The sequence below is a fragment of the Scyliorhinus torazame genome, chromosome 8, assembly GCF_047496885.1.
Source record: "Scyliorhinus torazame isolate Kashiwa2021f chromosome 8, sScyTor2.1, whole genome shotgun sequence".
Lineage (NCBI taxonomy): Eukaryota > Metazoa > Chordata > Chondrichthyes > Carcharhiniformes > Scyliorhinidae > Scyliorhinus > Scyliorhinus torazame.
Genome location: NC_092714.1, coordinates 241,401,210 through 241,415,014, shown reverse-complemented (window position 1 = coordinate 241,415,014; position 13,805 = coordinate 241,401,210).

Genomic DNA, 13,805 nt, shown 5'->3' with positions numbered 1-13,805 from the left:
TTATCGAGATATGGGAATGTTGCGTGTAAACCGTACCGGTCAACCATTCGGTCCATCTTGCGCTGGAAGACCGAGACCCCGTTGGTGACACCGAAGGGAACCCTTAGGAAGTAGTAGAGCCGCCCCTCTGCCTCGAAGGCAGTGTATTTGTGGATGGGGAGCTAGTGCGGATGGGGAGCTGGTGCTAGGCGGACTTGAGATCCACCGTGGAGAAGACCTTATAATGCGCGATCCTGTTTACCAGGTCGGATATACGGGGGAGAGAGTACGCGTCCAGCTGAGTAAACCTGTTGATGGTCTGACTGTAGTCGATGACCATCCTATGCCTCTCCCCGGTCTTTACCACCACTACTTGAACTCTCCAGGGGCTGTTACTGGCTTCAATGACCCCTTCCCTCAGTAGACTTTGGACCTCTGACCTAATAAAGATCCGGTCCTGGGCACTGTACCATCCGCTCCTGGTGGCGATGGGTTTGCAATCCGGGGTGAGGTTCGCAAACAGGGAAGGCGGGTCGACCTTAAGGGTCGCGAGGCCGCAGACAGTAAGGGGGGGTATAGGGCCGCCGAATTTGAAGGTTAGACTTTGGAGGTTACACTGGAAGTCTAAATCCAGGAGTGTAGCCGCGCAGAGATGGGGAAGGATGTAGAGACGGAAATTTTTGAACTCCCTTCCCTGGACTGAGAGGTTCGCTACACAAAACCCCTTTATCTCCACTGAGTGTGAACCGGTGGCCAGGGAGATTTTTTGATTAACGGGGTGGATGAGGAGAGAACAGCGTCTTACCGTGTCGGGGTGTATGAAGCTCTCCGTGCTCCCAGAGTCGATTAGGCAGGACATCTCGTGCCCGTTGATGAATACAGTCGTTGTAGCAGTTGAAAGTGATCGAGGCCGGGACTGATCCAGGGTCACCGAGGCTAATCGCAGCAGTTGAGAGTTCTCTTCGGGAGTGCGTGGTCAGCTGTGCTGGGGTCCTGGGGGTTCATCCAAGGTGGCGGCTCCCATTGGTCGCACATGGCTGGGGGTGCACAAAATGGCAGCGCCCATCCCTCTATCGTGGCGTCCGCGGGACAAGATGACAGCGCCCGGGGTCCGAACGTGGCCCTGGAATAGGAAGATGGTGGTGACCGCTGGCTGCACAGGAACCGTGGAGAAGTTTGTGGTGGCGGTCCGTATTCGCCGCCAGGGACCGCGGCAACCGCACGGGCCTGACATACCCCCACATTATGGCCCTTTTTGCCGCATCCCTTGCAGGTGGATGCGCGGGCCGGGCAGCGCTGGTGGGGGTGCATGGCCTGCCCGGGAAAGTAGCAGCGGGGCACCCCGGGGTTGCCAGGCCGCCTTGCAGTGTAGGCTTGTGGGGAGATAGGGGATGTCTCGGGGTCGGCCACAGAGGGGTTCCACGCTGCCCAGGGGGCTGCTGCGCGGTCAGGAATGTAAGCGCGGGCATTCCTGGTGGCCACGTCCAGGGAGCTGGCAAGGGCCTGTGCCTCCTTGAGACCCAGAGTGTCTTTCTCTAGCAGTCGCTGGCGAATTTGTGAGGATCACATATCTGCCACGGAAGCATCCCGGACCAAGAGTTCAGTGTGTTCGCTAGCCGAAACTTGCGGGCTGCTGCAGTTTCTCCCCAACACCAGGAGTGCACGGTAGAATTCTTCCAGCGATTCCCCAGGGGTTTGTCGCCTTGTTGCAAGCAGGTGCCGGGCGTAGACCTGGTTTACTGGGCGAATATAATGTCCTTTTAGCAGCTTTATTGCTGCATCAAAGTCTTCCACTTCCTCGATGAGGGTGTAAATCTCCGGGCTCACCCTTGAGTGCAGGACTTGCATTTTCTGCTCTCCGGTGGGTGTGTTTTCGGCCGTCCCGAGATACCCTTTAAAGCGCGCCAGCCAGTGCTTGAAGATTGCCGCTGAGTTCGCTGCGTGGGGGCTGAGTTGCAGATACTCCGGCTTGATTCGGAGCTCCATCCTTTTTTTAAAAAAAAAACTAGCTTATTAAATTGATGCACGATCAATGACCACTAAAGCGAGGTTGTAGTCCAACTGAAGGCTTTAATAAGCTAGATGTTTCCCCCAGCAGCTCAGGTACAGGATGAAGGCTGCTGGGGCGGCACGGGCTCTTATACCCCGCCTAGCAGGGCGGAGCTACCATACATCCTAACCAATAGAAAGCATACAGTTTCCACCAATGGTGCTCCAGCCTATCAGGTACCGTAATACCTCTAATACCACACACCTATTGAAGAAAAGTTGGCTGTTGGGCTGAAAATATCGACAGATTCAATGCGTGGTGTGTAGAATTTTCCCAAATGTTTTTTAAAGCAGGCTTTAGAAAGATATGTTGTTGTCAGAAATGTGGACTCCAGGAGAATTTATTCTTGGTAAAACCTAACACAGTACGTCAGGAAACCCAATCCTCAGTCCAAGTATTATTACTATTCTAAGTATAAGAAATGCATTGCTACCAATTCCATTGACTCTGCAGATGAACTCATGATACCAATTTGTGTCAGGATTAGTGGAAAGTTTAGTAATAGGCATCTCCAGCTAGCTGTTGACGAGTCCCAAAGAATCCATTCCGGTGACTCATCTTAAATGTTCAACGGCTGTCACGTCAGTGACATAATCACCTGCATGACATTGTTGGGTTCTCTGAGCATTAAATTATTGACAAGGGGATATTTTTATTCTGCGCATGAAGTGTAGAAAAAATATTAACGGGCAGAGAAAAGTATATGTATCATGCATCCAAACATATTTACTCGACAATTTGAAAGCTTTAGGGTGATTTTGTTGTGATTCTGAGATTTGAACCGTTCAATTAAGTTAAAAATAAAGCACATGGACATGGTGTTGAAATTCTTGTACTAAGTTCTGCTAAGATTAACATGATGTTGTTTGTTTGTGTCGCTATTCCGCTCTGCACTGTGTCTATGATATTGCTTTAACGTTGGTTCGCTGATCTAATTCATGAATAGTAATGGTGGATGATTATCTATTGAATGGCTAACATCAGTGTATCTGGCCACTTATGAAAACTTTGCCAAATGCAACTTAAATTGCTCAAATTGATTCCTTCCACACTGATATTTTTGTGTGATGAATTAATACTTATTTTCATGCAACAGAACTTTTAATAGTTTTTAACAAAGGGGAAAAGATTTCCTCTGATCAATGTAAAACAAAGTTATAAACCGTTTATCAAGAAAAACAGGTTTGCTAGGGTTCACGTTGGAAGTCGTTACCTGCTGTCATTTTGCAAAATTTACATTATTTTTATTTCAATTAAAATTCATTCAGATACTTTGCACGGTACTGCGATTATTAATGGTTATACACAGCTAACATGCTTCAGAAATACAGGACCCTTTGGTGTTCTGATGGCACAAGAAAGCAAAGAGACATTAATAGCAGAATGGACCTGGATGCCTCATCACCATGGAAATCTTTCTTCTTTGCATAAGCAAGCACATAACACATTGCGACCATTTAAAACTTGCAATGTTTTTCTAATTATTTCTTTTTATGTGATAAGACAAAATAAATCGAATACTGTGCCTGCAGTACTCTGCTATTGAGTCCTCTTACTCACAAGAGGCAGCACATTTTAATTCATATTGACCAATTACCAATCCCCCATTGTTATGAAATAAAAGTAGTGGAGTTACTGTTTCATTACCTCATATTAAATTTTAGTAATTTGTTTTATGGAAAAATCTGCACCACCAAAAATTTGCTTCAATGGTATTTTGGGGATTTTTAAGGTAAAATATTGGGCTGAACTTTCATTAGCCCTTTTAGGTTGGAAGGCTAGCAAAATAGTATGGGAAGGAGTTGGGGAGCATGCCCAGGTCTTCCCACCACTTTGTCACTTTGCCTGTGACAGGAAGTATGGCAGACATGCTGCTTGATCGGAGTCCAATTGAAGCACTTAACTGGCCAATTTCAGGCCGCTTCCTGACTTTGAAGATGTTTTGAGCGTGGCACTCCTCCATGAGGGGAAACGATCCAGTAAAATATGGCAACATATTAGTCGGCTCTGGGAGTTCTTTTTGGGCAATTGCTGGCTCACAGAGGAGTCAGCCCAGTAGTGGCTGTCCCTGCCACAATAACAGTGCCTGTCTGCTGAGAATGAGACTCCCCCACTTGCCCCTCTTCGAAGTCTGCAGATGCAGCCCTGTAATAGCTACCGTTAGTAATGGGGCCACTGAGCTTCTTTCTATGCATGCTGACACTGAAAAATATTACATCAAATATGCATAAACGTGGCATCAGAACAGCAACATGGAGACAGCAAAATTCCATTATTCTGTTATCGGTTTACTTTCCCCACAAACTCTGAAATAATTTTATTATCATAAATGCAAGTGACCTGATCAACCTTTTCCAGATGAAAGACATGGATGAGCTAATTTTACACATTGCATTCATTTTTTAATCTGAGAAGATACCCTTGCATTTGGCCCACTTATCTAATGCATCTCATGCTCAGCAGAAACCAGGGGCTCGATTCTCCGACCCCCTGCTGGGGGGGGGGGCTGGCGTGAATCTCGCACCCGCCGTGTCCCGAATTCTCCGCCACCAGAGAATCGGCGGGGGCGGGAATCACGCCGCGCTGGTCGGTGGGCTCCCCCCGCCGATTCTCCGGCCCGCGATGGGCCGAAGTCCCGCCGCTGTCAACCCTCGCCAGCCGGCATGGATTGAACCACCTACCTTACCGGCGGGGGCAGACGGCGCAGGCGGGCTCCGGGTTCCTGGGGGGGGGGGGGGGCGCGGGGCGATCTGGCCCCGGGGGGTGCCCCCACGGTGGCCTGGCCCGCGATTGGGGCCCACCAATCGGCGGGCGGGCCTGTGCCGTGGGGGCACTCTTTTTCTTCCGCCTTTGCCATGGTCTCAACTATGGCGGAGGCGGAAGAGACCCCCTCCACTGCGCATGCGCGGGAATGCCGTGAGCGTCCGCTGACGCTCCCACGCATGCGTCGCCCGGCGAAGTCCTTTCACCGCCGGCTGACGTGGCGCCAAAGGCCTTTCCCGCCACCCGGCGGGGCGGAAATCACTCCGGCGCGGGCCTAGCCCCGCAAGGTGAGTGCTTGGCCCCTAAAGGTGTGGAGAATTCCGCACTATTGGGGCGGCCCAACACCGGAGTGGTTCCCGCCACTCCATTACGCCGGATTCCCCCGCCCCGCCGGGTAAGGGAGAATCCCGGCCCTGTTTTACCTCATCCTGAGCTGATTCCACAAACAGCTCAGAATATCGAGACAAGCAGGTAGTGTGAGCCTCATTCCTATACAGCCAGAATTCTGTTTCCTATCCTTTTGCTAAGAGTTATCTGGGTAATGTTTGAAGGATCATTTTGGTCTATTCAACAGCATTGTCCAGTTATAATGGGCAGCACAATGGCACGGTGGTTAGCACTGTTGCCTCACAGCGCCAGGGACCCGGGTTTGATTCCGATCTTGGGCAACTGTCTGTGTGGCGTTTGCATTTTCTCCCCATGTCTACATGGGTTTCCTCCGGGTGCTCTGGTTTCCTCCCACAGTCCAAAGATGTGCAAGCTAGGTGGATTAGCCACGATAAACTGCCCCTTAGTGACCAAAAGGTTAGGTAGGGTTACTGGGTTACGGGGATAGAGTGGGAGCATGGCACTAGGTAGGGTGCTGTTTCAGAGCTTCTGTGCAGACTTGATGAGCTGAACGGCCTGCTTCTGCTCTGTAGCGATTGTATGATTCTATAATCCTGGTTCTCAAACACGCTGCCTGTAGCACATCAAAATTACCAGCACGATAGAAGAGCTGAGTCACTAAGTCATCACAACGTAGCTGTCAGGCTCCATCCAAACAGCACTCCAACAGTGTGTATGTCCAACCTGATCCAATATTGTGCAAACATTCTCAATTTCAGCAATGTAATAGTTAATGTCACAAGGATTCAAACGCAAGAGCCATCAAAACTTTGTACTCCATTCCTGTGTTTCGTTTGCCCAAACAATGGGGAGGCGCTGGTGCAGTGGTATTGTCACTGGACAAGTAAACCAGAGACCACGATTAATGCTCTGGGGACGCAGGTTCAAATCCCGCCACTGCAGATGGTGAAATTTGGATTAAATAAAAATCAGGAATTAAAAGTCTAATGATGACTATGAATCGATTGTCATTAAAACCCATCTGGTTCACTAATATCCTTTAGGGATGGAAATCTGCTGTCCTTACCTGGTCTGGTCTTCATGTGACTCCATGACCCACAGCAATGTGGTTGACTCTTAACTGCTCCCTCAAAGGCAATTATGGATGGGCAATAAATGCTGGTACAGCCCACGTCCCGTGAGTAAATAAATAAATAACAGCACCACTGTCGACCCATTTGGCAAGAAGTTTGCATTGGTCTGTGATCACTTTGTGCTGATAGAATTACAAACTACCAGTACCACACTCCACAATTAAAAGAGATTGATGAGAATAATAAGATCCAACTTCCAATTGTACATTTATCTGTATCTGATCATTAATAACAACACACCATTTTCAAGGAAGCAAATTATGTTCACACAATCTCTCAAACCTCATGTCCGCAATTACACATTTACATAACCTCCACATAACACAAGCAAGATCCTTGCAATAAGGATGTTCAGTTCCTATTGCCCTGATGGATATTAGCACACACAGGTCTGTCATCAAACCATTGCCGAAACCCTCAGATTAATTCCGTCGAACTTAATAACCCTGTGCCGACCTCTATGAATCCTGAGATAATATCGACCAATCTCTTGAAACTTAAGGTAAAACTGTTACTCAGTGAATTAATACACAGCTGGGTCTGGAAAGAATTAACTTCTTTACATTGCAGAAATAAATCCAGACATCGTCAATCAACACGAGCTTGCAACACACAGCTTCTCACAATTTCAAAGTAAACTTAAAAAAATGTAAGCACTGTTAAATATTAAATAATTCTGCACTACAATCCAACAAGATTTCCTCAGATTTATATCGTACACAGTAGCACCATCACACACCTTGGGCGCGATTCAATAGAAAAAAAATCTATGTCCGGTTTTGGGTGTGTTTGTCGGAGTGTTTCTCAATGGCTGCAGCGCCGAGGCCATACTGTAGCCACCTGGGTCGGCCGCTTCCCGACTTAAAATGGAGAACCGCAAAGTCTGAAGGGAAATTCAGCCAACACAGGCAAAGACTAGAAAATACAGAAATCATGTGTATCGAAACCTGTAAGAAACCAGACAGCACTGAAACCAGCAGCCATCTGCATAGCAATGAGCAATTCCAAGGCACAATTGCCACAGTTAAGGTGAATAAAGCCAAGCCAGACGCCTCGGCGCCAGCAGGAGCCAAGACAAAGGAAGGCCAACTGTAATAATCCACAGGAGGCAGGGGTTCCGTCACCACACCAGTATTTATTTGCAATAACTTATATACAAGAGCAGCTCCAAACAGTGCTGCTAGCATTCCAGTCAACGTAAGACTGCCTCACAAAGCCTACACAGGTGCTTATATGGGCCCCCTCAATGAGCTATCATTGAGGGAGCTCATACTCCAATTGGCCAACCAATAATGCCAATTGGAGGTCATTACACCAACGGACATTTAGGGACCGCCCAGCGATCAGGGAACAACTCCAGTATTGGAAAAATCGATGCAAATGATCGGAACACAGTCCAATCATTTGGAACCAGGTACGGGGTCCACCCCGAAGGGCGGGAAGCCCCTGGGGACTATAAAGTAAAGCCCCCAAGTTCAAATCGTCCTTCTTGACAGGGTCACTCAGCAACGCGAAGCAACCCCTGAGAGTGAACAGTCCAGCGGCCGCCAACCAAGTAAGTCTCAAGTCAACGCTCGCTACGAAATAGGCGCTCCTAGCTACCAGTCCATACCTGCTTTTGAATCCTGCAGACTCAGGGCCTGAACGAAAGGCCAGTTGTTCCCCTGACCTGGTGGGCCAGTCCGAAGCTAAGTATATCACCGCCAGTCCTTCCTTCTCGATTTGGGCGTACTTTCTCTCAGCCATCGCCAAGGTCCTCGAAGCATAGGCTATTGGCTGTTCTTCCCCATTCCTTCCTCTATGGGCTAAGACGGCTCCTACCCCGTAAGGTGATGCGTTACACGTGACCACCAACTCCTTCCTTGGGCCATAATGCTCTAGGACATTTTCGGATGACAGCTGTTCCTTAATGTCCCTAAATGCTCGGTTTTGGCGGGCGGACCATTTCCATTCTTGTCCCTTTTTTAGTAGCTGATGGAGGGGTTCTAGGATGGACGCCCTATTTTCAATAAATTTTGCCATAATATGTTACCAATCCTAGAAATGATCGTAGCTCCTGGACCGTGGTAGGAGCTGGGGCTTCTTTTATTGCCCTTACTCGGTCTTCCAATGGGTGTAAGCCCGACCCGTCTACTTTATATCCCAGGTACGTCACTTGTGGGGCCAGAAAAACACGTTTTTCTCTTTCCAGCCATTCGCCTGCCTTTGCGAAATGCCTGAGCACTTCCTCCAGGTTCCTTAAGTGTTCCCTGTTTGTCCTACCCGTGATTAAGACATCGTCCAAATAAATCGCCACCTGCGGTAGTCCCTGCAGAATATTTTCCATCGTACGCTGGAATATAGCGCAGGCTGATGACACTCCGAAGGGTAGCCCAGTATCACGAAAAAGTCCCTTCAGGGTGTTGATCGTAGCGAACTTCTGGGAGTCCTTGTCTAGTTTTATCTGCAGGTAGGTGTGGCTCATGTCCAATTTCGTGAACAAAAGCCCACCTGCCAATTTGGCATATAGGTCATCTATTTTCGGGATTGGGTATTTGTCCAGCAGTGCATATTTGTTTACCGTCTGTTTGAAATCTCCACAGAGACGTATCGAGCCGTCTGGCTTCAAAATTGGTACCACCGGCGCTGCCCATTCCGAGAACTGTACTGGTCTGATAATGCCGTCGTGCCGTAACCTTTCTATTTCGACATCTACTTTCTTCCTTAATGCAAAAGGTACCGGCCTGGCCTTACAAAATTTCGGAAGGGCTTCTGGGTCCATGTGCAAAGTTGCTTTGGCGCCTATAATTTCCCCCAAACCTTCTTGGAAGACCTCCGGGTATTTTTGGAGTACTGCCCGCTTCCACGCTGGAAAATTTTCATCCATTCTAAGTTTAGGTCTTCAGCCAGTTCCATCCTATTAAGTTCGGCCCGGAGCCCTCTACTATCGTCAATGGTGATCTGAGCAATTGTTTGTCATATTCCACGGGTACATGAGTCGTGCCTAGAACTTCCAGGGATTCCCCCGTGTAGGTTTTAAGTTTTGTCGATGTTTTTGTTAGGGTTAGTGGCTGGAGGCCATCTTTGATTTTTTAAAATGCTGCCACTCCCATTACTGATACGGCCGCACCCGTGTCTATTTCCATTATTGTCGGCCGAACGTTCACCCGTGGGGTAATCTTAATAGGTTCTGCTTTCTTTGTCGCAATATTATATAACTGTTGCCCTTCGGAGGAGGATGGGGCATCTAGGTTGTGTACTTCCCTGCGTCCCCACCTGCTATTCCTCTTTTGCCACCTCCTTCTAGGGTTTCTGTCGCTGTTACCCCACTCTTGTCTGGTGCCAGAAATGGTCCTTCTGTGTTGGGGGAGCCTCAGCCGGTAGTTCCCTCTGTCTCCAGTTAGTCCTAGCAGACTTGGGGGCAGTTCTGGGGTTTTCCTTTGGCCCTCTGTTCCTCAGGCTTTTCCTGAGGGCAGCTATCTGGTAGCTGGACCCATTGTAGTAGTCCCTCTCCCAGGTATCTACCTCCATTGTCGTGCTGTGTAGATCCTGCGCCCCACTTGCTGCCTTTTCTAGGGACAGTGTGAGCTGTAACGCCCGCCTGCAGTCTAGCTGCGTTTCCGCCAGCAGGTGCTTCTGTATTTGGAGGTCATTTATGCCACACACTAACCGGTCCCGAAGCATTTCATTTTGCGTCGGGCCAAACTCACATTTTTCCGCCAGCCTTCTCAGGCAGGTCAAGAAATTCGTGACTGACTCTCTGTCTTCCCGCTTCGTTGTGTAGAATCTGTACCTATGCAAAATGAGGGGTGGTTTTGGGTCATAGTGCTCTTCCACCAATTTCGTTAATTTTTGGAAAGGTATCGTGTCCGGCGTATCGGGATAAGTTAGACTACGTATAATGGCGAAGGCTGAGGGTCCGCACGCCGACAGCAGTATAACCCGTTTCCTTCCGTCCTCCGTTATCTCATTGGCCTGGAAAAAGTAACACATTCTCTCCACATACTGGGACCAGTCCTCAATAGTCGGGTGAAATGCATCCAACTTCCCAAAAAGAGGCACTTTTGAAAGAGCAAGGTTTACCCTCCGTGTGCGGCAGCTGGTCTCCGCAAGGTTCTTTGTTTACCTCGTCGCCACTGTAATAATCCACAGGAGGCAGGGGTTCCCTCACCACACCAGTATTTATTTGCAATAACTTATATACAAGATCAGCTCCAAACAGTGCTGCTAGCATTCCAGTCAACGTAAGACTGCCTCACAAAGCCTACACAGGTGCTTATATGGGCCCCCTCAATGAGCTATCATTGAGGGAGCTCATACTCCAATTGGCCAACCAATAATGCCAATTGGAGGTCATTACACCAACGGACATTTAGGGACCGCCCAGCGATCAGGGAACAACTCCAGTATTGGAGGAATCGATGCAAATGATCGGAACACAGTCCAATCATTTCGAACCAGGTACGGGGTCCACCCCGAAGGGCGGGAAGCCCCTGGGGACTATAAAGTAAAGCCCCCAAGTTCAAATCGTCCTTCTTGACAGGGTCACTCAGCAACGCAAAGCAACCCCTGAGAGTGAACTGTCCAGCGGCCGCCAACCAAGTAAGTCTCAAGTCAACGCTCGCTACGAGATAGGCGCTCCTAGCTCCCAGTCCATACCAGCTTTTGAATCCTGCAGACTCAGGGCCTGAACGAAAGGCCATTCGTTCCCCTGACCTGGTGGGCCAGTCCGAAGCTAAGTATAGGCCATTTAGTGATAGGAATAGTCTAGAAAGTAGAGTTTATGCATGAGTAGTGATTTACTGTGTATAATAAATGTGTATTGATTTTAATCTTACTAATTGGTGTGTTGAGTTATTGATCATTACTTGAACTTGAACCTCGTGGCGGTATCATAAAGATACCTGGCGACTCTAGAGCAAAGGTTAAACAAACAGAGCAAATTACAATTTAAGAGCCAACCAAAAGTTAGCAACAGTATTTGAATCATTGCTTGCTGGTGAGCCCAGCAAAAAAGGCTCCTTGCAGATTGGGGCACCATTGTGTCTGGGTGTGCCGATCTCCCCCCACATCATTTCAGCACCCTTCCCTGTTTTTAACCCACCCCAACCTCGGGGAGGCCCCAGGAACACCCCCTCACCCCCCGCCCCCCTCCACCTGGTAGCCCCCCCCCCCCCCCCCAGGCCTGATCCCTGGCAATACCAACCTTGCACCCTGAAAGTGGTTCTGCCAGCCTAGCAGTGCCATCCTGGTATCTTGGCACTGCCAGGGTGGAACTGCTAGGGTACTTGGGTGGCATTGCCAGGGTGTGAAGCTGGCAGTGCCAAGGTGCCTGGTGTCAGTGGGCGTGCCAGGGTGCCACCATGCCCTGTCCCCAATTAACCAGGGGTCTCTAATGGCCCCCCAGTTGCGATATGGACTAGTCCAAATTTGTGGAAGCCAGTCCTAAACAACGCCCTGACGAGGTCTACCAGTCACGGCCATTAGGTCCCGGGCGCAGGGAGAATACTGCAAACGATTATTTAAATGAGCCAAATTGATCATTTAAATATGCAGATCTGGATCACGCCTAGAGTGGGCGCTCCTTTACTTTTGGTCACACATTCCAGACCCAACAAGATAATTAAATAATCAGAATTGCCTCAAATCATTGAATTATTTGCATTGGTCAGGAATATGCTTTATGTAGCGAATGCAAAAAACAATCTCCTCATTTGATGATTTAATGTGATTAGTCTGCTTAGAGGATATTACTTGGTAATGTGCAGCACTGTCTCTCCACAAAGGGTTTGTACTGAGGCCCCGGTGGTGGAGTTGGCGACAAAGGAGCCCTGGCCTGTCCTGAACCTAGTTAGCAAAGACCACTCTCGCCACGGTAGTTCCTGCCATTTAATAGATGGGGTTTGACACAAGGAAGTTATCAGTGACTTCCTGTGTTTCCCATTCCTAGATCCAAAGGATGCTTGCTGTTAGATCTTGCTCAGTAAGAGTGCTTCATATGGAGTTTCAAGATGGAGAGGTGGCGACTGGTAAATATGCGTGGTAAATGAAATGTAGCACAGATGGTTTCAAGCAGCTTGTGGGTTTTCGACAGTCAGCAGATGTGCGGGGGAGTGACGTTTGTGAGGACTTGGAGCCAGGGGAGCGATGTTGAGCAGAGAGTTTCTGTCATGATGCGCATTGTTGCATTCAAATGTGTGCCATCAAGATGTATCTGTGCTGATCTTTGCCAAACAGGTGCACGATACTCTTCTGTGGAATACGATAGGGCAAGTGCTGAGGTCTGGAAAGTTGTGGCAGCAGCACCCCATGTAGATCCAGCAAGCTTGATGAACAGATTGTTTCTTGCTGTGACCTTTGGTGGTATTTTCCTCAGATGTCCCCAAAAGGGCAAGGTCTAATCTGAAGTCACTCCCAAATATGTTGGGTTGAGCTCATGCTTTAGTCTCTGGCCATCCATGGGGTTATGCAATTATTTTTTGTCACTGGCACTTTGGAGCTGGATTACATAAGGTACGGTTTTAGAGGGTTTCTATGTGAGATGCCATGTTCAGCAGTATTCCACTGAACTATAGAATCACAGAATCCCACCAATGCAGGAGGCCATTTGGGCCATCGAGTCTGCACCAACCCTCTTAAAGAGCACCCCACCTAGACCCACTCCTCTGCCCTAATTCTGTAACCCCCACATAATCTGCACATCCTTGGACACTAGGGGACAATGTTAGCATGGCCAATCCATCTAACCTTGACACTTATGGACTGTGTGAGGACACCAAAGGACCCAGAGGAAATGCACGCAGAGAATATGCAAACGCCACACAGTCACGCAAAGCCAGAATTGAACCTCGGCCCCTGGTGCTGTGAGCCAGCAGTGCTAGTCCATCAGCTATGTAAACTATTCATTCAGGATCTGTTCCTGGATGAAGAAGAATGGAGCTTGGGTAGCAAAACAAATATCAACAGCGCAGATGAACTTTCAGGACATGGTTCCTGGCAGGTCATTTGTATGTATATTGAACAAGATTGGGGCTAGCATTGAACCCTGAGGCAGCCCATTGGCTTGTGTTCCCCATGCAATTCTCCATTGCTCAAGGTGGGCCCTGAATTGGCTGTTGCGTAGGAATTTTTCAACAACCGTCCTGACCCAGGTTGGAAGCACTCTTGACAGCTGCAGAAGCAGGCCAGCATGCTACACTGTATTGTATGCAGTAGTGAGGTCCAGCAGCATGTCTTCAAGTCCTTTTGGAAGACATTTTCAATGTAAGTGGTGAGTGCCAGAACTTGATCAAATGTGCTGTGCCACTTATGGAAAACAGATTGGTCGACATTAAGGATGGTCTCGACTTGCGATATGCGATGTAGGATAAGATGCACAAAAATTCAAAAATGCCAGTTACTTATTCAACAATCTCATGTGGAGACCAGAGATTTTCGCACAATTTACAACATCCACTGGGCGGGATAAAAGTCAGTTTCTCACCATTTAATTAGTTTGTCACTAGCAATAATTCCAATTTAATTAAGACCAATATTTTACTGACCAAACACAA